The sequence below is a fragment of the Orcinus orca genome, chromosome 7 (assembly GCF_937001465.1).
Source record: "Orcinus orca chromosome 7, mOrcOrc1.1, whole genome shotgun sequence".
In the NCBI taxonomy this organism is placed as follows: Eukaryota; Metazoa; Chordata; class Mammalia; order Artiodactyla; family Delphinidae; genus Orcinus; species Orcinus orca.
This window is the reverse complement of record NC_064565.1, coordinates 58,814,110-58,840,065: the sequence shown is the minus strand read 5'-3', so window position 1 is coordinate 58,840,065 and position 25,956 is coordinate 58,814,110. Positions and strand designations below refer to the sequence as shown.

The following is a 25,956-nucleotide window of genomic DNA, read 5'->3' as shown; positions in this document are numbered from 1 at the left end:
TATCTTGTTTCATAATTTTAGCATCCAGTGGGAGAGCAAGGTTGCAAACAAGGTTGCAAGATCATTTGGTATTTTGGAAGGGATCTCTCTCTAGATCACAGAGGGAGTAAGAGAAATGAGGACTAAATAATGAAGTGAGATAATCAGACAAGGGAGAAACAACAATGAATCTGTTGTCCCCTGGAGATCCAAAAAATAAAGATGGTAGGTGTTCTACTCTCTGAAGGAATGATCAAGAGGATTTATTTGTTAGTTCTCTCAGTAAGGCCCAAGTGGGCTGAATGTCATACCAGCGGATCAGCAAAACTGAAACCGAGTGTATATGGGAAGAATGCTAAGCAGAGCTGTGACATATCCAACTGCATTGGCGGATTTTTAGGAGAAGGGCAGGAAGACCTTGAGGGTAGAGCCTTATTCTAAAACACTTGCATACTTTTTTTCTCATGGGGAGCAAAGAGCCAGAATGAAATGGACTTATTATTTTACTAATAAATAGAGGAAAGTTCTATGTTAGGAGCAGATACGGCGAAAGTCAAGCATTACTAGATACCAGGTCATTGGAATCACATCATTTCATTTGTTCAGCAAACATTTATTGCACAGCTGGAATTAGTCAAAATAGATGAATTCATAAAAAATTATGACAATTTTCCTCAAAGATCGACAATCTTATTATAAAGATGGAAGGACAAGAGAAACACAGGAAACAGCAGAAGCCAGTGTTTGCTTTTATATTTAGAATAAGAAATAGTCACACGAAAGCATAAGGTTTTGGAGCTAGGGGACCAAGATTTTCTATTCTAACCCTTCTTTTACGAGGTGAGGAAGTTGAGGTCAAGTCCTGATAGTGATGAGGTCAATTCCCTGGCTCCCATGAGAGAACCCTCCTACTCTGCAATGTGTTGTTAAAATGGCACAGGTACAACGTGCAAAACAATACTAGGCAGCAGTGGGTGCGGGGCAGCCAGAGAAGGCTTAATGGAAAGAGTGAGGATTGAGCTGAGTTTGGAGGGAATTTTTGGAACTAAATTGAACTCAGTATGTGGAGAAGATGTAGAAGGCATTTCAAGGTTGGGAAACTGGATCAGCAATGAAAGAAGCCAGCCTAGGCAAGCTGTGTAGCCGGGAACTCAGGAGGTCACCAGAACGTTGACCTTCACCTCCTAAGCTGCCTTCTTTGAACATCTAAGAACAATTCTTTGCTTTAGTCCTTTTACCAACTTTAACTAGGGCATATTCTTTATTGCTTAAGATGTTGCAGTTTTGTGTCCCAAACTCATACTGTTATGTTTTCAGCTTGCCACTTCTGTCTTATTCTCCTTTCAGGCAGGGATTTAGTGGATTAAGATAGAATTGACAGCCGGGATCGGTAAGAACTCCTGACAGCCTCCATGTCCTTTTATAAGCATGATTAAATCCTCTAACTTGATTTGGAGAACAAACATGGAAAATTAAGGAAGTTATAATATGCTTATTCATTTTCAGATTGCTTATTAAACCAGGAATTGCAAATTCCAGATGCAGAATATTTTCCCCCAGCAGGGGATTGAGCCGTTTTTACAAGAAAATGCATAAAACGTTGACCTCTGCATGGGAAAATGGGGGCCAGCCAGTGTGAGGTAAGTTGGGTGAAACACTAGACACATGAGACATTCCACTGAAAAATGAAACTAGTCTTCTGGTCAGAAAGGTTTGGGAAACATTGCTGATTCTCTAAACCAAGTAAATCTGGAGTTTCATAGTGCGTGTGAGCATATTAAATGTTCTTAGAAGTATGGAAGTAAAGAAAACAGCTTAATTTTGTTTAAATCCATGTTTCCAAACTTACTTGGCCACAGATCCTTTTTTGTATCACCAGAACCAGGGCCCTGCAAATGACATCCTTGGAAGCTCTGTTGTGAGAAATCAGTACTAGGCTCTTGAAATTGGCGGCTGAGTCTTTATCTCAGCTGATTGAGGGGAGACACTCAGAGCCCCTAATTGTCACCAGCATGCTTGAGACACCTGTAGGCTGCAGTTTCTGCAGAAGACTGTCTCGAATTAGGGAAATACATTCACCAAGCTCAGTTCTTCCCAGAATCTTTTACTCTGGAAAAAAGAAATTGAACAAGGACTAAATTTAGGGAATGTTGCTTTTTTCCCAAAATCATAAGTAATTCTTTCAGTCCTAGACTTTTTAAAAGTCATTTTTAAAAATCTGGATTTAGGTGTGGTTATCTCTGTGCTAAGATACAAAACAAAAGAATAAAAAAATTAAAACTACCATGAGATGTATTACCTGGATTTACAAGGCCATGGAAGGTGGTTTGAATATGACAGAAAAGTCCACGAGAAGAAAAAGGAAGCAAATTTCAGCCCTGAAGGAAATTTAATCCATTACCTAATTTGAAATTCTAGTACCTTCCATCATGCATTCTTGGCTGAAGATTAATTCTCAGAATTCATTAGTGTCACCACATTAAACACAGGTTGTTGCAGCCATTTACTGGGATCTCCCAGCCTGGCCTCTGCCAGAAACAGGCAAAAAGGAGGCATTTCTTTTTTTAAATTTATTTATTTATTTTTGGCTGCGTTGGGTCTTCATTGCTGCGCATGGGCTTTCTCTATGTGTGGCAAGCGGGGGCTACTCTGTTGCGGTGCGTGGGCTTCTCACTGCAGTGGCTTCTCCTGTTGCGAAGCATGGACTCTGGGCGCATGGGCTCAGTAGTTGTGGCTTGTGGGCTCTAGAGCGCAGGCTCAGTAGTTGTGGCCCACGGGCTTAGCTGCTCTGTGGCATGCGGGATCTTCCTGGACCAGGGCTCGAACCCGTGTCCCCTGCATTGGCAGGCGGATTCTTAACCACTGCGCCACCAGGGAAGTCCAGGACGCATTTCTTAACAAGACACAAGGTCGGGCTCCTGCGTTGGGCTCTGGAGCTGGCAGTGCTTGTGCTCCTTCCGTTTGCTCCCAAAGGATCATGCTGTCGAGACACGGCTGCCTTGCCACTGTAAACTGCCGTTTCATAACCAAAGAATCAGACGCCTGCAAGGGGGAGCTGTTTATCAAGAGTCCCGAACGGATGCTTACTGATGACTAAACTACACTTGATAAAGAGAAGCTGATCACGTCAAAAACTAAAAATACTGGTGAACTTGGTGAGAAAAGCAGGAGGTGAGCAATCTTATTCCACACATTGGGGCAAAACTAGATGAAAACTTGAAACTTATGTCTCTTCTCATTTCTTTTTCAATATTCTGTCTTTTATACTTACTGCTGTTTTCTTTGGGTTTGCTGCTTAGATTGTTAAGTGTTTCCATTGGCACCAAATATCTAAACGTTTCTGATTTGAGCAAGCATTTCCCTGCCCTGTGATGCACTGCATCTGCAGTTCCTATCATCAGCAGACAGAAGCCTGAGTGACAAAGAGGCCTCTTCATCAAGAGAAGAAATCCTGCAGAGGGTACACTAATTACAGGTTAACTATCAGAGCCCATGGTGCTCTGTCTTGGAAGGAAATTTCCATTTTGGAAGACAGGACTATGACAAAAGCAGGCATTTTCTCAAGATGACTAATGCCTCAAAAGAAGGCAGGCTGAGAAACTTGACATTGCATATGTTATTTCGGCAAAACCAAACCTTCCCGTTTGGTGGAATACTTAACTCCATTTCAGTTTTCATGAAGTTTGCAAATATTGCACATGGTGGCGTTTTAAAGTCTCACTGGTGAGAACTGAAACTGTACACTAACTTCACACGTAGTGTGGGGAAGTGGGGTCCTAACCTGAAACAGAGAAGTGAGGACCAGAAGCATATCAATCAGAGAAAAAGTCAGGATTCACTGAAAGAAAAAAGTCCTCAGAGGGTAGGATGGAGGGTTTTAGAACAGGAAGCTCAGTTCTTTTTATGAGGTGGGTAATGGGAGCAGATTCTGTGTGGCAAAGTGGGAGGGAGGCTACAGGGCAGCAGGACCACAGGGCAGCTGGCATCTTGCCTGAGGTCACTAGGGTGAGGAGAAGGCAGGTGCAGGGTTAGAAAGATCAGCAAGTCAGCCCTACCTTTAGACAAAGCCATCAGCACTGAAGGTCCAGAGTGAGCTCAAGGGAACACAGGAAGGAAACCGAAGTGGAAGAACATGGCATTTCCAGAAGCATGAGGCTGGGGAGAGAAAAGAGCCAACTTCTATCACCCAGAAAAGACTCTCAGAAGGTGAAGAAGACGACTGGAGGAAAAGTGTAGGGTGGTCTCAAGCTGAAAGATAAACTCTAAGAACAGGTAGGACAGAATCTCCCTCCAGAGTTAAGGAATGTGCACCATGGTAGCTGGAGAGAGTCTCAGTGCAAAAAGAGGGTCCAGGACTGGAGGGCAGTCCTAGGGCAGAGAGCCACCACACGTAACTCAGAATGACCCAGGGTCGTGGCCTGCATGACACCTGCGAACACAACTACCTCTTCATGTTACCTTTATGTCTTTGATCCCGTGATCAATAGTAAATAATTAGAAAAGTCCAGACTAACTCATTGTATTCTTAGGGAAGGAGATATGGTAACAGAAATTCTAGATCCTCAAGCGTGGCTTGTCTGGCGGACAACCTCTGGGCCATGGCCAGGAGGGGCCGAGGGAAGAAGAGTTTACTATACCAAGGAAAAAGGAGTAAAAATGCCAAGCAAGGAGGCAAAGTGAGGAGAAGGGTCAAGAGGAACCAGGCCGGAACTTAGGAACAAGACAAGATGGGGCTCAGGGGACACAGAAGCTGTTCAAGGAGAAGCCAGTGGAGGGCATGGTGGCAGAGGTGCAGTCTTATTATTGTTGTACTGCCACTTCCCTCTTCGGTTTCAGCTGTGCTTTCCAAGTTGCAAAGACTGGGGATGAGCACACCTCCACTGGACATGCTGTAGCCAAGAAAGATCCTTCTGTCCATGTCTTAGGACTAAGGCTGTCTTAAGGGCTGTAACTAGTGGCCCCAAGTCACCACCTTCTCACTCCTCTTTGTTTTCGTTGTTTCTTTCTTCCTTATTTGGGAAAAGTATCAATACTTTGCAATTAAACATGTTTCTCCAGGCCACTCTAGCCATGCGGTTCAGTCAGGGTGCTGAAAAAAAATGAGCCATCACTTCATTGCACAGCCCCAGCAACTAGTTTACTGGACAATTAAATCTGCGTTCAAATCCCACCCTCTGGTTCAAAGAGCGGGGAAGGCACGGCCCCTGGGAGATGGGAATACTGTGATGGCTCCATCTCTCAGGCTGCAGTGCTACCGCTTCCCAAGGATCTGGGTATTGGCTGTTGCTGCCTTTTGGGGCTTCTGCACAGGGCTGAGGTTGGCCACAGGTCAGCCCTAGACTCGGCCAGGAAACCAGAGGTGGGCCCTGTCTTCTGTTACAGGTCTTGGCTTCAGGTGGAAATTAAGGAAATATTTGCTTGAAGCAGCCCAGGTAAGATGAGGAGCAGAGGGAAGTGATGGCTGAACTCAGAAGGAAATGGGTATATAAAATGTGGGTGAGTCAGGGCAAAATAACCTAAATGTTGGCAAGTCCAGTTTTTGTTTTTGTTTTTTTTGCAGTACGCGGGCCTCTCACTGTTGTGGCCTCTCCCGTTGCGGAGCACAGGCTCCGGACACACAGGCTCAGCAGCCATGGCTCACTGGCGCAGCTGCTCTGCGGCATGTGGGATCTTCCCGGACCGGGTCACGAACCCGTGTCCCCTGCATCGGCAGGCGGACTCTCAACCACTGCGCCACCAGGGAAGCCCCAGTTTTTAAAGATATTAATCTTTATGTTAATTATTAATTGATACAATATAGATTCATGTAACATATATAATGTATATAGTATTTAAATTATTATTAATCTCAAATATTTAAAACAGTCTGACTTACTTAAAAACAGTATACTTAATCACTATTATTCACCCAAGCATGACACACGTACTCACTCATTTTAAAAAATGTTTGGTGCCTATCATTGGGGCAGTAATATATAAAGGTTAAAAGTCAGGGGTTAGGGTCAAACCTAACTCTACTTCTTATAGGTATGTGATGATATGCAAGTTAATTTAATTCTCTGGGTCACAGTTTCTTCTTCTATAAAATGGTAATAATGTCACTGTCTGCAGTAAATGAGATAATCCATGTACAGTATCTGGTACATAGTAAGCACTCAATAAATGACAGTTATATGGGCCAACCACTGTACTAGATGGTGGGGTTCCAGTCAGTGCATTGGAGGAAGACAGCCATAGCATACCCAATTCCAAGCAGCATGAGTGCTATAAAAAGAAATGTTAATGTGCAAAGGGTCCTTGAGCCAGACTTGAATAACAGTGTGCCCATTAATTAGATACTTTTTCTCAATATGATTCCCACGACTCAGTATAAAATTACTATTTGATAGAGGTCCTGATCAGAAGTTTCAAAGTTCAGGGAGAATGGGGACTTCTAGGGTCTGACAACTTAGCAAAAGCAAAGAACTTTGGCATTTTCAAGTTCAGGCCTCTGGGCACTCCTGTTTTTGAATGTCTGGCTAATTTCTTTGATTCAAAAATCAGTTTCCATTTTGACAGACAGTTATGGTCTGCTTCTTAGTCCAGGCTTAAGTGCCAGGGAATATATGAATTCTAATCTTTCCCTTAATCCTACTTGCCATGCTGTCCAGAATTAAATCCACAATTCTCACTTGTATGCATTTTTTTCCCTACAAGGGGAAGCAATGGACAGTACCCAGCTAGTACCCAGTACCCTATGAGAAATGAACAACCAGTTCCATAGTGCATGACCATTACATGCTCAGGACTACTCCAGGACTGGGGTAGGGGATAGGAGAGTACAAAACAAACAAAAGATATATGCCTCCATAAAAAATTTATCTTCTGGGATAATACCAAACTTACACAAATGAAATATTTATAGACCCAGCTGGGATTCAATGCACTGATTCATTCAAACACTTACTAGGTATTTACTGTGAATGGCACTGCATCAAGTGCTTGGAAGAAAAGATGCCTGGAGTGAGATGCTGGCTTTCACGGAATTTAGAAACAAGTAGTAGAATAGATATAGACATAAATAAAAATAATTCAAGGCTAAAAAGTGTAAGCACTAGAGTGGCTCAGATGAAGTAAACAATCATAGTTAGAAGAACAAGTGTTTCACATGAGAGATGACACTTGGGTCTTAAAGGATGAAAGGGATATTGACAGAAGTACAGGGGAGGAGCATTCTAAGCAGTGAGTACAGTAGGAATGGAAGCCCATTGGTAAAATGCATAGCTCATATGGGGAACACAGTGAAAGAGAATAATACAATTGTAATAGATGGGGTGAAAATGTGACCACAAACATCTTACTCAGAACCTAGAAGGCATGCCAGTGAGTTTGGGTTTTCTTTCTTAGTCACAGTGAAGTGGCGTTTTTGAGCAGGGAGATAACACAATTAGATTGTTACTCTAAAAAATGAACTGGGATCAGTCAGTCTCCTGGATCTCTGCCTGCAGGGTCTCTTGGAAACAAGAGTAAGCTGTGTGGCTGACAGGGTCTTGGTGCTCCGGCCAGGTATCAGGCCTAGGCCTTTGGGGTGGGAGAGCCAAGTCCAGAATATTTGACCACCAGAGACCTCCCGGCCAAGCAATATCAATGGGTGAGAACTCTCCTAGAGATCTGTGTCTCTGCTGGGTGGACCCAGCTCCACCCAATGTCCAGCAAGCCCCAGGGCTAGATGTCCCATGCCAAACAACTAGCAAGACAGGAACACAACCCCATCCACTAGCAGAGAGGCTGCCTAAAATCATACTAAGTTCACAGACACCCCAAAACACACCACTGGACGTGGCCCTGCCCACCAGAAAGACAAGATCCACCCACCCACCAGAACACAGGCACCAGTCCCCTCCACCAGGAAGCCTACACAACCCACTGAACTAACCTCACCCACTAGGGACAGATACCAAAAACAACAGGAACTATGAACTTGCAGACTGAAAAAAGGAGATCCCAAACACAGTAAGTTAAACAAAATGAGAAGACAGAGAAATATGCAGCAGATGAAGAAGCAAGGTAAAAACCCACCAGACCAAACAAATGAAGAGGAAATAGGCAGTCTACCTGAAAAAGAATTCAGAATAATGAGAGTAAAGATGATCCACAATCTTGCAAATAGAATGGAGAAAATACAAGAAACGTTTAACAAGGAACTAGAAGGACTAAAGAGCAAACAAACAATGATGAACAACACAATAAATGAAATTAAAAATTCTCTAGAAGGAATCAATAGCAGAATAACTGAGGCAAAAGAACACACAAGTGACCTGGAAGATAAAATAATGGAAATAACTACTGCAGAGCAGAATAAAGAAAAAAGAATGAAAAGAATTGAGGACAGTCTCAGATACCTCTGGGACAACATTAAAAACACAAACATTCGAATTATAGGGGTCCCAGAAGAAAAAGACAAAAAGAAAGGGTCTGAGAAAATATATGAAGAGATTAGAGTTGAAAACTTCCCTAACATGGGAAAGGAAATAGTCAATCAAGTCCAGGAAGCACAGAGAATCCCATAAAGGATAAATCCAAGGAGAAACACGCCAAGACACATACTAATCAAACTATCAAAAATTAAAAACAAAGAAACAATATTAAAAGCAGCAAGGGAAAGCCAACAAATAACATACAGGGGAATCCCTATAAGATTAACAGCTGATCTTTCAGCAGAAACTCTGCAAGCCAGAAGGGAGCAGCAGGACATATTTAAAGTGAAGAAAGGGAAAAATCTACAACCAAGATTACTCTACCCAGCATGGATCTCATTCAGACTTGATGGAGAAATCAAAATCTTTACAGACAAACAAAAGCTAAGAAAATTCAGCACCACCAAACCAGCTTTAAAACAAATGCTAAAGGAACTTCTCTAGGCAGGAAACACAAGAGAAGGAAAAGACCTAAAATAACAAACCCAAAACAATTAAGAAAATGGTAATAGGCACATACATATCGATAACTACCTTAAATGTAAATGGATTAAATGCTCTAACCAAAAGACACAGACTGGCTGAATGGATACAAAAACAATACCCATATATATGCTGTCTACAAGAGACCAACTTCAGACCTAGGGACACATACAGAAAGTGAAAGTGAGTCGATGGAAAAAGATATTCCATGCAAATGGAAATCAAAAGAAAGCTGGAGGAGTAATTCTCATATCAGACAAAATAGACTTTAAAATAAAGACTATTACAAGAAACAAAGAAGGACACTACATAAGGATCAAGGGATCGATCCAACAAGAAGATATAACAATTGTAAATATTTATGCACCCAACATAGGAGCACCTCAATACATAAGGCAAATGCTAACAGCCATAAAAGGGGAAATTGACAGTAACACAATCATAGTAGGGGACTTTAACACCCCACTGTCACCAATGGACAGATCATCCAAAATGAAAATAAATAAGGAAACACAACCTTTAAATGACACATCAGACAAGATGGACTTAATTAATATTTATAGGACATTCCATCCAAAAACAACAGAAAACACTTTCTTCTCAAGTGCTCATGGAACATTCTCCAAGATAGATTATATCCTGGGTCACAACTCAAGCCTTGGTAAATTTAAGAAAATTGAAATCGTATCAAGTATCTTTTCCAACAACAATGTTATGAGACTAGATATTAAATACAGGAAAAAAACTGTAAAAAATAAAAACACATGAAGGCTAAACAATACACTACTAAATAACCAAGAGATCACTGAAGAAATCAAAGAGGAAATCAAAAAATACCTAGAAACAAATGACAATGAAAGCACAATGACCCAAAACCTAAGGGATGCAGCAAAAGCAGTTCTAAGTGGGAAGTTTACAGCAATACAATCCTACCTCAAGGAACAAGAAAAATCTCAAATAAACAATCTAACCTTCAACCTAAAGAAACTAGAAAAAGAAGAACAAACAAAACCCAAAGTTAGTAGAAGTAAAGAAATCATAAAGATCAGAGCAAAAACAAAGAAAAAGAAACAAAGGAAACAATAGCAAAGATCAATAAAACTAAAAGCTGGTTCTTTGAGAAGATAAACAAAATTGATAAACCATCAGCCAGACTAATCAAGAAAAAAGGGGAGAAGACTCAAATCAACAGAATTAGAAATGAAAAAGGAAAAGTAATAACTGACACTGCAAAAATACAAAAGATCATGAGAGATTACTACAAGCAACTCTATGCCAATAAAATGGACAACCTGGAAGAAATGGACAAATTCGTAGAAAGGTATAATCTTCCATGACTGAACCAGGAAGAAACAGAAAATATGAACAGACCAATCACAAGCACTGAAATTGAAACTGTGATTAAAAATCTTCCAACAAACAAAAGTCCAGGACCAGATGGCTTCACAGGCGAATTCTATCACACATTTAGAGAAGAGCTAACACCTATCCTTCTCAAACTCTTCCAAAATATAGCAAGGGAGGAACACTCCTAAACTCATTCTATGAGGCCACCAGCGCCCTGATACCAAAACCAGACAAAGATGTCACAAAAAAAGTAAACTACAGGCCAATATCACTGATGAACATAGATGCAAAAAGTCTCAACAAAATACTAGCAAAAAGAATCCAACAGCACATTAAAAGGATCATACACCATGATCAAGCGGTGTTTATCCCAGGAATACAAGGATTCTTCAATATATACAAATCAATCAATGTGATACACCATATTAACAAACTGAAGGAGAAAAACCATATGATCATCTCAATAGATGCAGAAAAAGTTTTTGACAAAATTCTACACCCATTTATGATAAAAACTCTCCAGAAAGTGGGCATAGAGGGAACCTACCTCAAAATAATAAAGGCCATATATGACAAACCCACAGCCACATCATTCTCAATGGTGAAAAACTGAAACCATTTCCTCTAAGATCAGGAACAAGACAAGGTTGCCACTCTCACCAATATTACTCAACATAGTTTTGGAAGTTTTAGCCACAGCAATCAGAGAAGAAAAAGAAATAAAAGGAATCCCAATTGGAAAAGAAGAAGTAAAGCTGTCACTGTTTGCAGATGACATGATGTTTTACATAGAGAATCCTAAAGATGCTACCAGAAAACTACTAGAGATAATCAATGAATTTGGTAAAGTATCAGGATACAAAATTAATGCACAGAAATCTCTGGCATTCCTATACACTAATGATGAAAAATCTGAAAGAGAAATTAAGGAAACACTCCCATTTACCATTGCAACAAAACGAATAAAATACCTAGGAATAAACCTACCTAAGGAGACAAAAGTCCTGTATGCAGAAAACTATAAGACACCGATGAAGGAAATTAAAGACGATACAAACAGATGGAGAGATATACCATGTTCTTGGATTGGAAGAATCAACATTGTGAAAATGACTCTACTACCCAAAGCAATCTACAGATTCAATGCAATCCCTATCAAACTACCAATGGCATTTTTCACAGAACTAGAACAAAAAACTGCACAATTTGTATGTAAACACAAAACACCCCGAATGCCCAAAGCAATCCTGGGAAAGGAAAACAGAGCTGAAGGAATCAGGCTCTCTGACCTCAGACTATACTACAAAGCTACAGTAATCAAGACAGTATGGTACTCCCACAAACACAGAAATATAGACCAATGGAACAGGATAGAAAGCCTAGAGATAAACCCACACACATATGGTCACCGTACCTTTGATAAATGAGGCAAGAATATACAATAGAGAAAAGACAGCCTCTTCAATAAGTGGTGCTGGGAAAACTGGACATCTACAGGCATAAGAATGAAATTAGAACACTTTCTAATACCATACACAAAAATAAGCTCAAAATGGATTAAAGACCTAAATGTAAGGCCAGACACTATCAAACTCTTAGAGGAAAACATAGGCAGAATACTCTATGACATAAATCACAGCAAGATCCTTTTTGACCCACCTCCTAGAGAAATGGAAATAAAAACGAAAATAAACAAATGGGACCTAATGAAACTTAAAATCTTTTGCACAGCAAAGGAAACCATAAACAAGACGAAAAGCCAACCCTAAGAATGGGAGAAAGTATTTGCAAACCAAGCAACTGACAAAGGATTAATCTCCAAAATATACAAGCAGCTCATGCAGCTGAATATCAAAAAAACAAAGAACCAAATCCAAAAATGGGCAGAAGACCTAAATAGACATTTCTCCAAAGAAGATATACAGATTGCCAACAAACACATGAAAGGATGCTCAACATCACTAATCATTAGAGAAATGCAAATCAAAATCACAATGAGGTATCACTTCACACCGGTCAGAATGGCCATCATCAAAAAATCTACAAACAATAAATGCTGGAGAGGGTGTGGAGAAAAAGGAACTGTCTTGCACTGTTGGTGGGAATGTAAATTGATACAGCCACTATGGAGGAGAGTATGAAGGGTCCTTAAAAAACTAAAAACAGAACTATCATATGACCCAGCAATCCCACTACTGGACCTATACTCTGAGAAAACCATAATTCAAAAAGACACATGCACCCAAATGTTCACTGCAGCACTATTTACAATAGCCAGGACATGGAAACAACCTAAGTGTCCATCGACAGATGAATGGATAAAGAAGATGTGGCACATATATACAATGGAATATTAGCCATAAAAAGAAACAAAATTGAGTTATTTGTAGTGAGGTGGATGGACCTAGAGTCTGTCATACAGAGTGAAGTAAGTCAGAAAGAGAAAAACACCATGGGCTTCCCTGGTGGCGCAGTGGTTGAGAGTCCGCCTGCCGATGCAGGGGACACGGGTTCGTGCCCTGGTCCATGAAGATCCCACATGCCGTGGAGCAGCTAGGCCCGTGAGCCATGGCCGCTGAGCCTGAGTGTCCAGAGCCTGTGCTCCGCAACGGGAGAGGCCACAACAGTGAGAGGCCTGTGTACTGCAAAAAAACAAAACAAAAAAAACCAAATACTGTATGCTAACACATGTATATGGAATCTAAAAAAAAAATGGTTCTGAAGAACCTAGGGGCAGGACAGGAATAAAGATGCAGATGTAGAGAGTGGACTTGAGGACACAGGGAGGGGGAAGGGTAAGCTGGGATGAAGGGAGAGAGTAGCACTGACATATATACACTACCAAATGTAAAACAGATAGCTAGTGGGAAGCAGCTGCATAGCACAGGGAGATCAACTCGGTGCTTTGTGCCACCTAGAGGGGTGGGATAGGGAGGGTGGGAGGGTGGGCAAGAGGGAGGGGATATGGGAACATATGTATACATGTAGCTGATTCACTTTGTTACACAGCAGAAACTAACACACCATTGTTAAGCAATTATACTCCAAAAAAGATGTTAAAAAAAATCAACTGGCACCATATTAGACAGTAAGTTGGAGGGAAGTAGGCACAGAGAGGATCCATTTTGGAAGTATACAGTCTGAATTAAGAAAATGGGAAGGGGAAAATGATGGCTGTAGCTGTGGAACTTGAAGACAAATCAAGAATATATAAAGAAAAAAGAAGGGACCACCAGTGGACTCTTGGGCCAACTTAAATTTAAGGATGTACCTGTAGCTAAATCTTTGTGAACTATCTACTTTTTTACCTTCAGTATCCAACTACAATCTCTCTTGATGGAAACCAAAGGCCTTTAAGTTACCAATTCAATGGTCTCTTCTCATTCTACTCAACCTCTCTGTTCACTGACGGTCATTGTTGACCTGCCCCAGAAATATTCTCTTTCCTTTTCTGTAGTGATGCTACATCTTTTAGTTATTCTATTACTTCTCTGACCACTCTTGCTCATTTATTTTCACTACCAGCTAGAGTAAGATGACAAGATAGAGGAGACTGGGTCTGCAAAAACAAGGAAGAGTGGAAGTAGAACAACAGCCTTTATGCCCACAGGCTTGGAACTTGCCACTGAACAACCACAAGCTTTGCCTGATGGATCAAATGACCCAAACTAAATAATACAGAGAGAATTTGCATTCTATAGAGACGGCTATCCCTACTCTTGGAGACTCACAATCCCAAACAAGTCTGCAGATCCTGCAGAAAAGAAGTGGATTTAACTAGAGTGTGCATGTCTAGCACAAAGTGAAAATTAAAAGTGTAAGAAAAGCAGCAAAAACTACTTCAGAAAATTTACAGTTGATTGCTGCAAATGACTTTTTTTTTTTGCAGTACGTGGGCCTCTCACTGTTGTGGCCTTTCCCATTGCGGAGCACAGGCTCCGGACACGCAGGCTCAGTGGCCATGGCTCACGGGCCTAGCCGCTCCACGGCATGTGGGATCTTCCCGGACCGGGGCACGAACCCATGTCCCCTGCATCGGCAGGCGGACTCTCAACCACTGCGCCACCAGGGAAGCCCGCAGATGACTTTTATAACAGCTTTAATGAGATATAATTAACATACTATATAGTTCACTCATTTAAAGTATGCAATTCAAAGTTTTAGCATATTCATACAGTTTAACTACCATTACCATAATCAATTTTTAGAACATTTTCATCACCCCCAAAAGGAACTCTGTATCCTTTAGCAATCACTCCCAACTTCCCTTCAACCTCCTCAGTCCCAGGAGACTACCAATCTACTTTCTGTTTCTATGGATTTGCCTAATCTGGACGTTTCATATAATATATGTGGTCTTTTGTGACTGGATTCATTCACTTAGCAAAATATTTTCAAAGTTCATCCATGTTGTAGAATATATCAATACTTCATTCCTTTGTATTGTTAAATAATGCTCCATTGTATGGATATACCACATCTTGTTTATCCATTCATCATTGGGTTGTTTCTACTTTTTGGCTATTATGAATAATGCTTCTATGAACATTTGTGTGCAAGTTTTTATGTGGACATATGTTTCTCCTGGGTGTATATACCTAGGAGTGGAATTGCTGGATCATATGATAACTTTATGTTTAACCTTTTGAGGAACTACAAGACTATTTTTCGAAGTCTGCATCATTTTAAATTCCTACCATCAGATGCAATTGATTTTTAATACTTCATCTTGTTCTAGAAATAATTTAAGGCATCTCACAACAACATGTGCTTAAATAAATAAAGGTATGTATAATAAGGCAAGATAAAAATAATTAAAAGCAGAAGAGACAAGTGAAACAATAGGGAAATTAGGGAACACAAATAGGAATTAGAATACCAAATAAACTACTTTGTTAGAGGTGGCCACAAATTTGGCTCAGCTCTCAAGCAGCCAATGTGAAAGGGAAAATGCAGTCTGTTCTCTATTTCTTAAAATTCATTACATAAAAATAGACCAGCTGCTTGAAGAATGATGATGATGATGATGTATGTGTTGACTGGTAAGGAGACTAGAGATACATGTCCTTCCTGAGTTTTCACAGAAATGACTTCATATACTGTAATAAATATTATTTCCCTCCAGTTAACATGGCCATGGGTTTCATAGGGTTGTTTCTTATAACACCCTTTAATCCCAACTGAGATCTTCTTTCAAAGAACCATCTAGCAAAAAAATTCTCCCTGGGTGGCCAATTCAAGGAAACACAGAGCTCTCTGATCTTAATCCGGGACTATATATCTACCAGCAACTTGGTGAATTTTTGTACAGTTAAGTCCCTTGATTCCTGAATGCAGTGCCCAGATGCTGGCATCCATCAAGGAAAAGAAAGGCAGGGTGCCAAGCTACCATGTGCTGTTCATTGCAAAGAATGGAAAGAAGATAGCTTTAAAAGTTTAGTCCATGAATTAAAAGCAACTCAAAAAGCGGGAGGGGAGGTTGGGAGAGGGTGGGAAGAGGACTGGAGCATCATGTAAGTGGGCAGGGAAACAACAGGACAGTCACATTTGCCTCTTAAATGATGACAATAATGGTTCCAAATAAAATTTCAGGCCATAGTATATAATGAAGGTGGAGGAAAGAGGAAAGATAATGGCTTAGTTCAATAGTCTTGCTGGCATTGTGTCTGTCCACATTCAGTGCCCTGCCTTAACGTGTGTTCTTTTGGTAAATATTTAAATTGACTAAACACTTCTCTGGCTGATTGCCAATTATATGAGTATTATTAATGGTGTGAGATCAAATTGGGGAAAATAAACTAAGCCAGGTTTTCATTAACAACCTAACCACTACTGAAAAACCTGGAGAAAATACTGTCAGATAATAAGTAGTTGTAAATGTCTTATGCAAATCAGGATTTTGCACAGCTATTGGCTGCCTTGGTTCATGTTTCTGAGGACACAAACCACTACCATGCCTGTCACCTGCCATCCCTCTGCCCAGTTTCTGACAAAAAAACCTTCCAAGGGCGATGAATCACAAGGCCAAAATGATTACTTCTCTTGCTCTGTGGAGAGACAGTTCTTCCTGAGGAAGTGGCCACCCAAGGAAGCCAGTTAATGTTGCGCCTCTGTGGTTTTAGACCAAGAAATGAATGCTTCACCCCCTCCCGCCCACAGCAAGGACACCAATATGAAGCCTTCTTTAAGCACCAAATTTCCGTAAGACAAAATATTTTTCATTTTTAGGCAAGGGAGACCAACTGCCAGAGAGAACCTGGGGAATCCTCAAAGCCCCTCCATGAACATGAAGGAGGAGAACAGCTCCATCTATTACATCAAAGCCTCATTAGAGACCCTAATCCTTTTGGAAAGGAACTCTCAGGCAGCCAAGCCTTTAATTTGATGAATAATGGGCCCTCTGATTAAGCCTTGCAAAGCAAAGCATAGGCGCATAGACGCTGCAGGGAACAAATATTCCTGGGGGTTGAGAAAGAAAGTGGGGGTGAGTGGATAGCTCCTACTCCCACTGTTAGTGAACTAACTCTGTGCATAGATTTCTAAATGGTTAGCTTTCTGTTTTCCTTTTTCATTTTCCCTATTCTCTCTCTCTCCAGGGAACATGCCACTTCCCTGTTTTGGTACTGTGGTGTGTCCTGAGCTTCAAGCCATTGTAATTCAGTGACATGCACAGACAGGTGATGTGGAATGACCGTGTCGCTAAATATACTCATAGAAGCAAATCAGTGACATGAAAGGCTATTTCAGGACCATTTACCCACCCACCCTGCTCTAGGACAAACTACTTGTGCTTAAAAAAAAAAAAAAAAAAAAAAGAGTAAAAAGAGTAGGAACCCATGACTGGGGGGAAGAGAGAAGTGAAAGGAAGAGAGGGAGTTATAGCTCAAGCATTTCTCTGATCTGTTCTAATTCAACAAAAGATGTCTAGCATTTAAAAAGCTGTTGATCCTCTTTGTAGGATCCTATTACTGGCGGTAGGCAACTGTATACTATGTTGCCAAGGACAGGTAACAGGTTAGATAGGTCATGGGTTTCACATTAGTGTGCATTAATAAATCACATACATATTAGACTTCTGGCTCTTTTTATCAGATAATGAGACGAATGATTGAACGTATGACACAGTGGTCAATTATCATCTGGATGACATAAATTCTATTCTGCCGAGGACATTTATCTCTGTATTGATCTGGCTTTTCTAGCAAGGATCATAAATTATTAGCCTTCCATAACCATATGATAAATACTCTAATAACAGAATGCCACCAACTCCTGGTTTCCCAATAAATTTCCATATGGTTTCAGTTAGAGAAGTAAAATGCATAGAATCTGGGGTTTTTTAATTTTTATTTTATTGTCAAAATTATATATAGTATGAAGACCGTGGAGAAAAGCCTGTCTATCCCAAACAAACAGCAGTATGCTGGAGCCAGCAAATACAAGCTCCCTACATATTACTGTTACATTTCCAAGAGTTTTGTGAACGGATTGATGTTACTTTGGTAGCTTGAAATTGGCCATGATAGGAGTATTTACCTCACAGAAATCAGTATAAACAATACAAATCAGCCCCCCATCCCCACCCAGTCAGTTGTTAAACATCACTGCTTATAGAGTAGAGATCCTGGGAAAAACTGACTGTCTGATAATTCAATAATTCATATGCACAGAAATCTCTTTTTACCACCTTTTCCCGCTAATTCTTTTTTCTCATTTCCTTTCTTCTGTTGGATTAATAAAGTTTTCTATAAATCCTTTTTTCCTTCTGTTGGTTTAGAAACTAGACATTATTTTTCTATACTTTATTAGTAATTACCATACCTGTTTAAGATATTTGCTTCACTATAAGTTTTCCAGTAGTTCTATCCTCGTTTTCAGCCCAAGAATCTATGCATGCCATAACCATGCAGTAAACACTGCCCCCCTATTTTTGATTCTTTAGTTTTTACACGTTTTATCCCAAATAGTTTTCCTTCTTATAGTTAATAGTTACTTATTTCACTCCTTCAGATTGTTCCATGAACTTAATTTCATTTCAAATGTATTTATGCTTCATTTGTTGTTTTGGTGGGTTGTTTTGCTTAGCCTTAGATTTCTTCATGTGTTTTGAAATATCAGTTGGCAGGCTCACTGTGAGGAGGAGAAGGATTCTGTTTTCCTTTTCACTTCCACTGTGTCCACCCTCCTAGTCTAATAATTTTAGGGCTGTGTCTTCTTAGCTCTCTGAGTCTCTAGCCCAGAGCCAGGTTTTAAAATGGCATTTTGTGCACCTGTTCCATAGTCCTATTAGGTATATGGAACAGCCCATCCCTGTGGCAGAAGGCCCAGCTGCTTATATATCCTTCTACCACCTGGAGTCAGAAGCTGGCTAAAAGCCATAGTGCCAGGTGACGGCCAGCACTACCTCAAGTGACGGAGAACAACATGGAAGAAACTGCCATAGTCAGAACACAGGATCATATGACCCCTCCCCTATCCCATTCTTTTCCCAGCCTCTTTTTATCAGCCCTGGAGAACCACCCCAGACACTGCTTCAAGCCAGAGTCCAACTGAATTGCTTAAAGTCCTCTTAATCCTTTTATTCACAGGAGCCAAACTCCCAGCCACCACTGCTTGCTTCTGATCCCAGCAGACTATGACTTCAGCCCGGCTGAGCACCTTTTGGTTTTGTCCCATTCTGATCTGTCACAATATTTAGATTCCTTCCTTCCCTCCATAGTGGTATGTTTTTGGCCTTTTCTTTTTACATGTGGCCTGTCGTTGTGTGTTTGGAAAAGTGTAAACTTGAAAAGCCCCCTTGACAGAAAATCTCTTACATCTAAAGGCAAAAAATCCTTAAACATCAAATTTATGGAGTAATTTCTTCTTCTTAACACTATCCTAAATTATTTTTTTAGTAACACCTATAGATGTGACAAATGTATTAAGCTATTAACATATGTGGCCAAGATGAACACCTATGAGACGTGCTCCTGCTTTTATTTTATAGGGAGGAAGCAAAGTTTAGGTCACAGGCCACAAACTCCCCCACACTTTCATTTTCATCCATCACACATGTGTATTCCCCTAAGCAGCCTTGGCGAGGCAATGTATACACTAGAAGGAAATTTCCGAAATCTATGGGATGCAGCAAAAGCAATTCTAGTGGGAAGAGGGAATTTTATAGCAATACAGGCCTACCTCAAGAAACAAGAAAAATCTTGAATAAAAAACCTAACAAACCATCTAATGAAATTAGAAAAATAAGAACAAGCAAAGCCCCAAGTCAGCAGAAGGAAAGAATAATAAAGATCAGAGAGTAAATAAATAAAATAGATACCAAAAAACAATAGAAAAGATCAATGAAACCAATAGCTGGTTTTATGAAAAGATAAACAAAATCAATAAACCTTTGGCCAGACTCATTGAGGAAAAAAAGAGAGAGGACTCAAAAACAAAAAAGAAATGAAAGATGAAAAATAACTAATATCATAGAGATACAAAAAAAAATCGTAAGTGAATACTACAAACAGTTATATGCCGACACATTGAACAACCTAGAAGAAATGGACAAATTTCTAGAAACATAAAATTTTCCAAGACTGAATCAGAAAGAAATTGATAATCTGAACAGACTGAACACTAGTAGTGAAATTGAATTTGTAATTTAAAAAATCCCAGCAAAGTCCAGAACCAAATAGTTTCAAAGGGGAATTCTACCAAAAATATAAAGAACAGCTAATACCTATACTTCTCAAACAATTCCCCAAAATTGAAGGAGATGGAACACCCCCCAAATTCATTCTATGAGGCCACCATTACCCTGATACCAAAACCAGACAAAGATACTACAAAAAAGAAAATTATAGGCCAATATCTCTGATCAAAAATCCTCGACAAAATCTTAGCAAATCAAAATCAACAATATATAAAAAGAACCCTGGACTATGATCAAGTGATTTATTCCAGGGATGCAAGGGTGGTTCAATATTCATAAATCAATTAATGGGATACACCACATGAACAGAAGGATGGATAAAAATCACATGATCATCTCAACAGACACAGAAAAAGCATTTGACAAAACTCAACATCCAGGACTTCCCTGGTGGTGCAACAGTTAAGAATCTGCCTGCCAATGCAGGGGACATGGGCTTGAGCCCTGGTCCAGGAAGATCCCACATGCTGCGGAGCAACTAAGCCCGTGCACCACAACTACTGAGCCTGCGCTCTACAGCCCACGAGCGACAACTACTGAAGCCTGTGTGCCTAGAGTCCATGATCCGCAACAAGAGAAGCCACTGCAATGAGAAGCCCATGAACCACAACGAAGGGTAGCCCCCACTCGCCACAACTAGAGAAAGCCTGCAGCAACAAAGACCCAATGCAGCCAAAAATAAATAAATAAACAAATCTATAAAAAACAAAAAACCTCAACATCCATTCATGATAAAAACCCTCATCAAAGTTGGTATAGAAGGAACATATGTCAACATAATAAAGGCCATTTATAACAAACCCACAGCTAACATTATACTCAATGGTGAAAAGCTGAAAGCCATTCCTCTAAACTCAGGAATAAGACAAGGATGCCCATTCTAGCCACCATTATTTAACACAGTATTGGAAGTCCTAGCCACAACAATCAGACAAAAATAAATAAATAAAAGGCATCCAAATTGGAAGGTAAGAAGCAGAACTGTCACTAATTGCAGATGACATGATACTACATATAGAAAAATCCTAAAAATGAAATTAGTCCTCTACTACTAATGAACTATTAGAAAGAGAAAGCAAGAAAACAGTCTCACTTAAAATCACATCAGAAAGAATAAAATATCCCCTAATAAAATTAACCAAGGAGGTGAAAGACCTGTACTCCGAAAACCATAAAACACTGATGAAGGAAACCGAAAATGATACAAAGAAATGGAAAGACATCCCATGTTCTTGGGTTGGAGAATTAATATTGTTAAAATGTCCATACTACCCAAAGCAGTCTACAGATTTAATGCAACCCCTATCAAAATACCCATGGCATTTTTCACAGAACTAGAACAAATAATCCTAAAATTTATATGGAATTCCCAAAGACCCTGTATTGCCAAAGTAATCTTGAGAAAAACTAACAAAGCTGGAGGCATCACCCTCCCTGACTTCAGACTATATTACAAAGTTATAGTAATCAAAACAGCATGGTACTGGCACAAAAACAGACTCATAGATCAACAGAGCAGAATAGAGAGGCCAGAAATAAGCCCACACATATATGGTCAACTAATCTATTTCAAAGGAGGCAAGAATATACAATGGAGAAGACAGTCTTGTCAATAAGTGGTGCTGTGAAAACTGGACAGCTACAAGTAAAATAATGAAATTAGAACATTTTCTCACACCATATACAAAAATAAACTCAAACTGGATTAAAGACCTAAATGTAAGACTAGAAACCATAAGACTCCTAGAAGAGAACAAAGGCAGAACACTCTTTGACATAAACTGTAGCATTATTATTTTGGATCTGCCTCCTAAGGCAAAAGAAACAGAAGCAAAAATAAAGAAATGGGACCTAATTAAAGTTAAAAGCTTTTGCACAGGGCTTCCCTGGTGGCACAGTGGTTGAGAGTCCGCCTGCCGATGCAGGGGATGTGGGTTCGTGCCCCGGTCCGGGAGGATCCCGCATGCCGTGGAGCGGCTGGGCCCGTGAGCCATGGCCGCTGGGCCTGCACATCCAGAGCCTGTGCTCTGCAATGGGAGAGGCCACAGCAGTGAGAGGCCCACGTACCACAAAAAAAAAAAAAAAAGCTTTTGCACAGTTAAGGAAATCATCAACAAAATGAAAAGACAACCTATGGAATGGTAGAAAATGTTTGCAAATGATATGACCAATAAGGGATTAATATTCAAAATATATAAATAGCTCATATAACTCAATTTTTTAAAAGGCCCCAAAGAAAAAATGGGCAGAAGACTTGAATAGACAGTTTTCCAAAGAGGATCCACAGATGGCCAACAGGCACAAAAAAAGATGTTCAACATCGCTAATCATCAGAGAAATGCAAATCAATACCACAATGCGATATCACCTCACACCTGTCAAAATGGCTATCATCAAAAAGTCTACAAACAACAAATGGTGAAGATGTAAAGGAAACTCTAGTACACTATTGGTGGGAATGTAAATTGGTGTAGCCACCATGGAAAACAGTATGGTAACTCCTCAAAAACCTAAAAATAGGACCACCATTTGATATGACCAAGCAATTCCACTCCTGAGTATATATCTGAAGAAAATGAAAACACTAATTTAAAAAGATAGATGCATTCCAAAATTCAGAACAGCATAATTTATAATAGCCAAGATATGGAAGCAACCTACATGTTCATCAACTGATTATGGATAAAGAAGATGTGGGGGCTTCCCTGGTGGCACAGTGGTTGAGAGTCCGCCTGCTGATGCAGGGGACACGGGTTCGTGCCCTGGTCCGGGAAGAGCCCACATGCCACGGAGCGGCTGGGCCTGTGAGCCATGGCCACTGAGACTGCACGTCCAGAGCCTGTGCTCCGCAATGGGAGAGGCCACAACAGTGAGAGGCCTGCGTACCGGAAAAAAAAAAAAAAAAAAGATGTGTTATATATAGATATACAATGGAATATTACTAAGCCATAAACAAAGAATTAAATTCTGCTATTTGCAACAATGTGGATGGACCTAGAGGGTATTATGCTTAGTGAAATAAGACAGAGAAAGAAAAATACTCTATATTATCACTTACATGTGGAATCTAATAAATAAAACAAATGAACACATATAACAAAAGAGAAACAGACTCACAGATATAGAGAACAAAATAGTGATTACCAGTGGGAAGAGGAAAGGGGGCAGTGGCAAAATAGGGGTGTGGAATTGAGAGATACAATCTACTCTGTATAAAATAACCAACAAGGTCCTATTGTACAGTACAGGGAAATATAGCCATTATCTTGTAATAACTTTAAATGCAGTATAATCTATAAAAAATTGAATCACTATGTTGTACACCTGAAACTAATATAATATTGTAAATCAACTATACTTCAATTTTAAAAAAAGCCGGGGGGGAATTGCCAGCTCTGTAGAATGTCGTGTCACTGACTGTGGTCCGGAAACATCATGAGCTATGAGAACATAGCTTTTTCTCTTAATCCTGGGTTCAGAAATGGCTCCTCTTCAACCTTTCCCTGGACTTCTGAACCAGGTGATAAAGTATATGATGGGGGGAAATAATAGAAGTGGACTGGGGTCAGGGGAAAGAAGATGGGAGAAATAGAGAGGAATGGGCAGAGGTTATTGGAGAGGAATAACCACTAAGAGTGCCGGGGAGAGGATTTGTTTTGATGTCATTTCCATATATCCAAAGCAACCAAAAAAAGAATCGACAGCTAACCATGTAGCTGTCATCATTCACTTTTAACAATCCTATCACGTTTCTGACAGTTGCAATTTTATTTTTGCTTTGAGAAAGTGTATGTGTTTTGGGGGGATACATTTGACCACCTTTCCACCCCTCATACTCTTCCTTAATATTATGTTTGTGTCTAGAAGAGCTTGTCTACAGATCATGAGTCATAACATCCAACTTCTAACCAGGTGCATCATACGCTGTGTATAATTTTGAAGATATCACCTCCTCTCTAGGATCCTTGGTTCTTCAAAAGGAATTGGTGCTTACTGAGCTCCTGCAATGTGCCAGAAATTGTGCCAGATATTGGGGATACAAAGCAGAAAAGACATTCTCTGCTCCCAAGGTACTCAAAGTTTGAGTGGGGAGATAGATGCACAAACAAATAATTTCAGAATGGCTTGACCTGCTTCTCTCCCCTCCTTATTTGAAGGTCTGTAAAAGGCACCATGCTGACATGAAAGCATAAGGGAAAGGGACCTAATTCACCTTTAGGAAGTTAGGGGATGCCCCACTTATTCGACTTTGCTAGAATGTGCAGGGAGTATGGAGGAGAGAATGCTATTGCATAGACATATAGAGTCTACCTTGAATGACCTTGTGTGTTGAAGAGTTCTGATGTATCCTTTCAGCAATGGGGAGCCACAGCATGATTGTGAGGAGGGCATGACTTGAACAGTTTGAGGTTTCAGAAAGATCGTGCTGATCATGATCTTTTCAGAAAGACCTTATGTAGGATGGTTTGCAATGACTGTAGTTGTAGAACCAAGGAGAATAACATAAAAGCTGTTGCCCTAGTTACAACACAGAGCTGAGTCCTGTAGGATGGAATATCTAGGCACCCAAAAGAAGCCAGATAGCAAAACTATGACCCTAAGTTGGGAGCAAATAGGGGAAACCACTTACCCTAGGCTATAGTCAGTGTTCCCACTTCTAGAGCCTCTGGGTTCTTTGGGACATCCGGGGGACAGAAGACCATGTCCAAACATTCCTACTTTATATGGGTACAGGGGAAGAAAAAGGGTGAATGCCTGGTATTTCAACAGTCTGGTCATCCTTGGCATTATGCACGGACTGATGGGGGGAACTGGAGGAGGTATCTGAGCAGCTAGACATGGGTCCTCTTCATATCTCCAAGTGGAGGAAGGTGGTGGGGTGGCTGCTGACATTCTGCCTCAAAAACATACATACAGTATCATTCAGCCATAAAAAGCAATGACATACTGATATACACTACAACGGGAAAACTTCAAAAACATGCTAAGTGATAGCAGACAAACATAAAAGGTCACCTATTATATGATTCCATTTATATGCAATATCCGGACTAGGTAAATCCATAAAGAAAGAAGAGGCAGAAAGCAGGTTAGTGTCTGCCAGGGGCTGGAGGAGAGGTGGAAACAGAGTAACTGCTTAATGGGTATAGAGCTTCCTTTGGAATGATTAAAATGTTTTGGAACTAGATAGAAGTGGTGGTTGCACAACGCTGTGGATGCCACTGAATTGTTCACTTTAAAATGGTTAATATTATGTTATGTGAATTTCACCTCAATTAAACACACACACACTCACGCACTGCAGCGTCATGAGCCTCAGAACAGATATTGGACTATGATGCCGACCTGGGTTTGACTCTTAGCTCTGCCAGTTTCTAGCAGGTCCAGCTATGAGAGCTCAGGCTGGTCACTTAACTCCTAAGATGCTCAGCTTCCCATTTGAGTAGTAACCTGCCTCATATGGCAGCAGTGAGGAGTCACTGAAACAACACATGTGAAGTCCATTTCACTGTGACACATGACAAGCTTTAAATAAATCCTTAAGATTAATGTCTGTACTCTTCACACACACAACCCCAAATTTATTCAACTACTTTTAACTCTCAAGTACGTTTTAGGATACACCTGATTTAGTTGAGCGTAAGCCTTCTTTGCTTTCCTTGGTGGAATAAGTTTTGCCAAGAACAGAGATTTTCACAAAGCAGAGAATATGGTCATAATTAAAAAGAAATGTGGGCGGAGATCACCTTCCTCCCCACTGATACATCAGAAATACATCTACACGTGAAACAACTCCTACAGAACACCTACTGAACGCTGGCAGAAGACCTCAGACCTCCCAAAAGGCAAGAAACTCCCCACGTAACTGGGTACGGCAAAACAAAAAAGAAAAATCAGAGACAAAAGGATAGGGACGGGGCCTGCACCAGTGGGAGGGAGCCGTGAAGGAGGAAAAGTTTCCACACACTAGGAAGCCGCTTCGTGGGTGGAGAC

The 25,956-nt window shown here is 40.4% G+C and overlaps 1 protein-coding gene across 1 annotated transcript in view; it reads right to left on the bottom strand.

Moving 5' to 3' along the window:
- MYO3B (myosin IIIB) overlaps positions 1-25,956 on the bottom strand; it is a 407,127-nt gene that overhangs the window by 227,622 nt on the left and 153,549 nt on the right. The gene's annotated exons all lie outside the window — the stretch shown is intronic.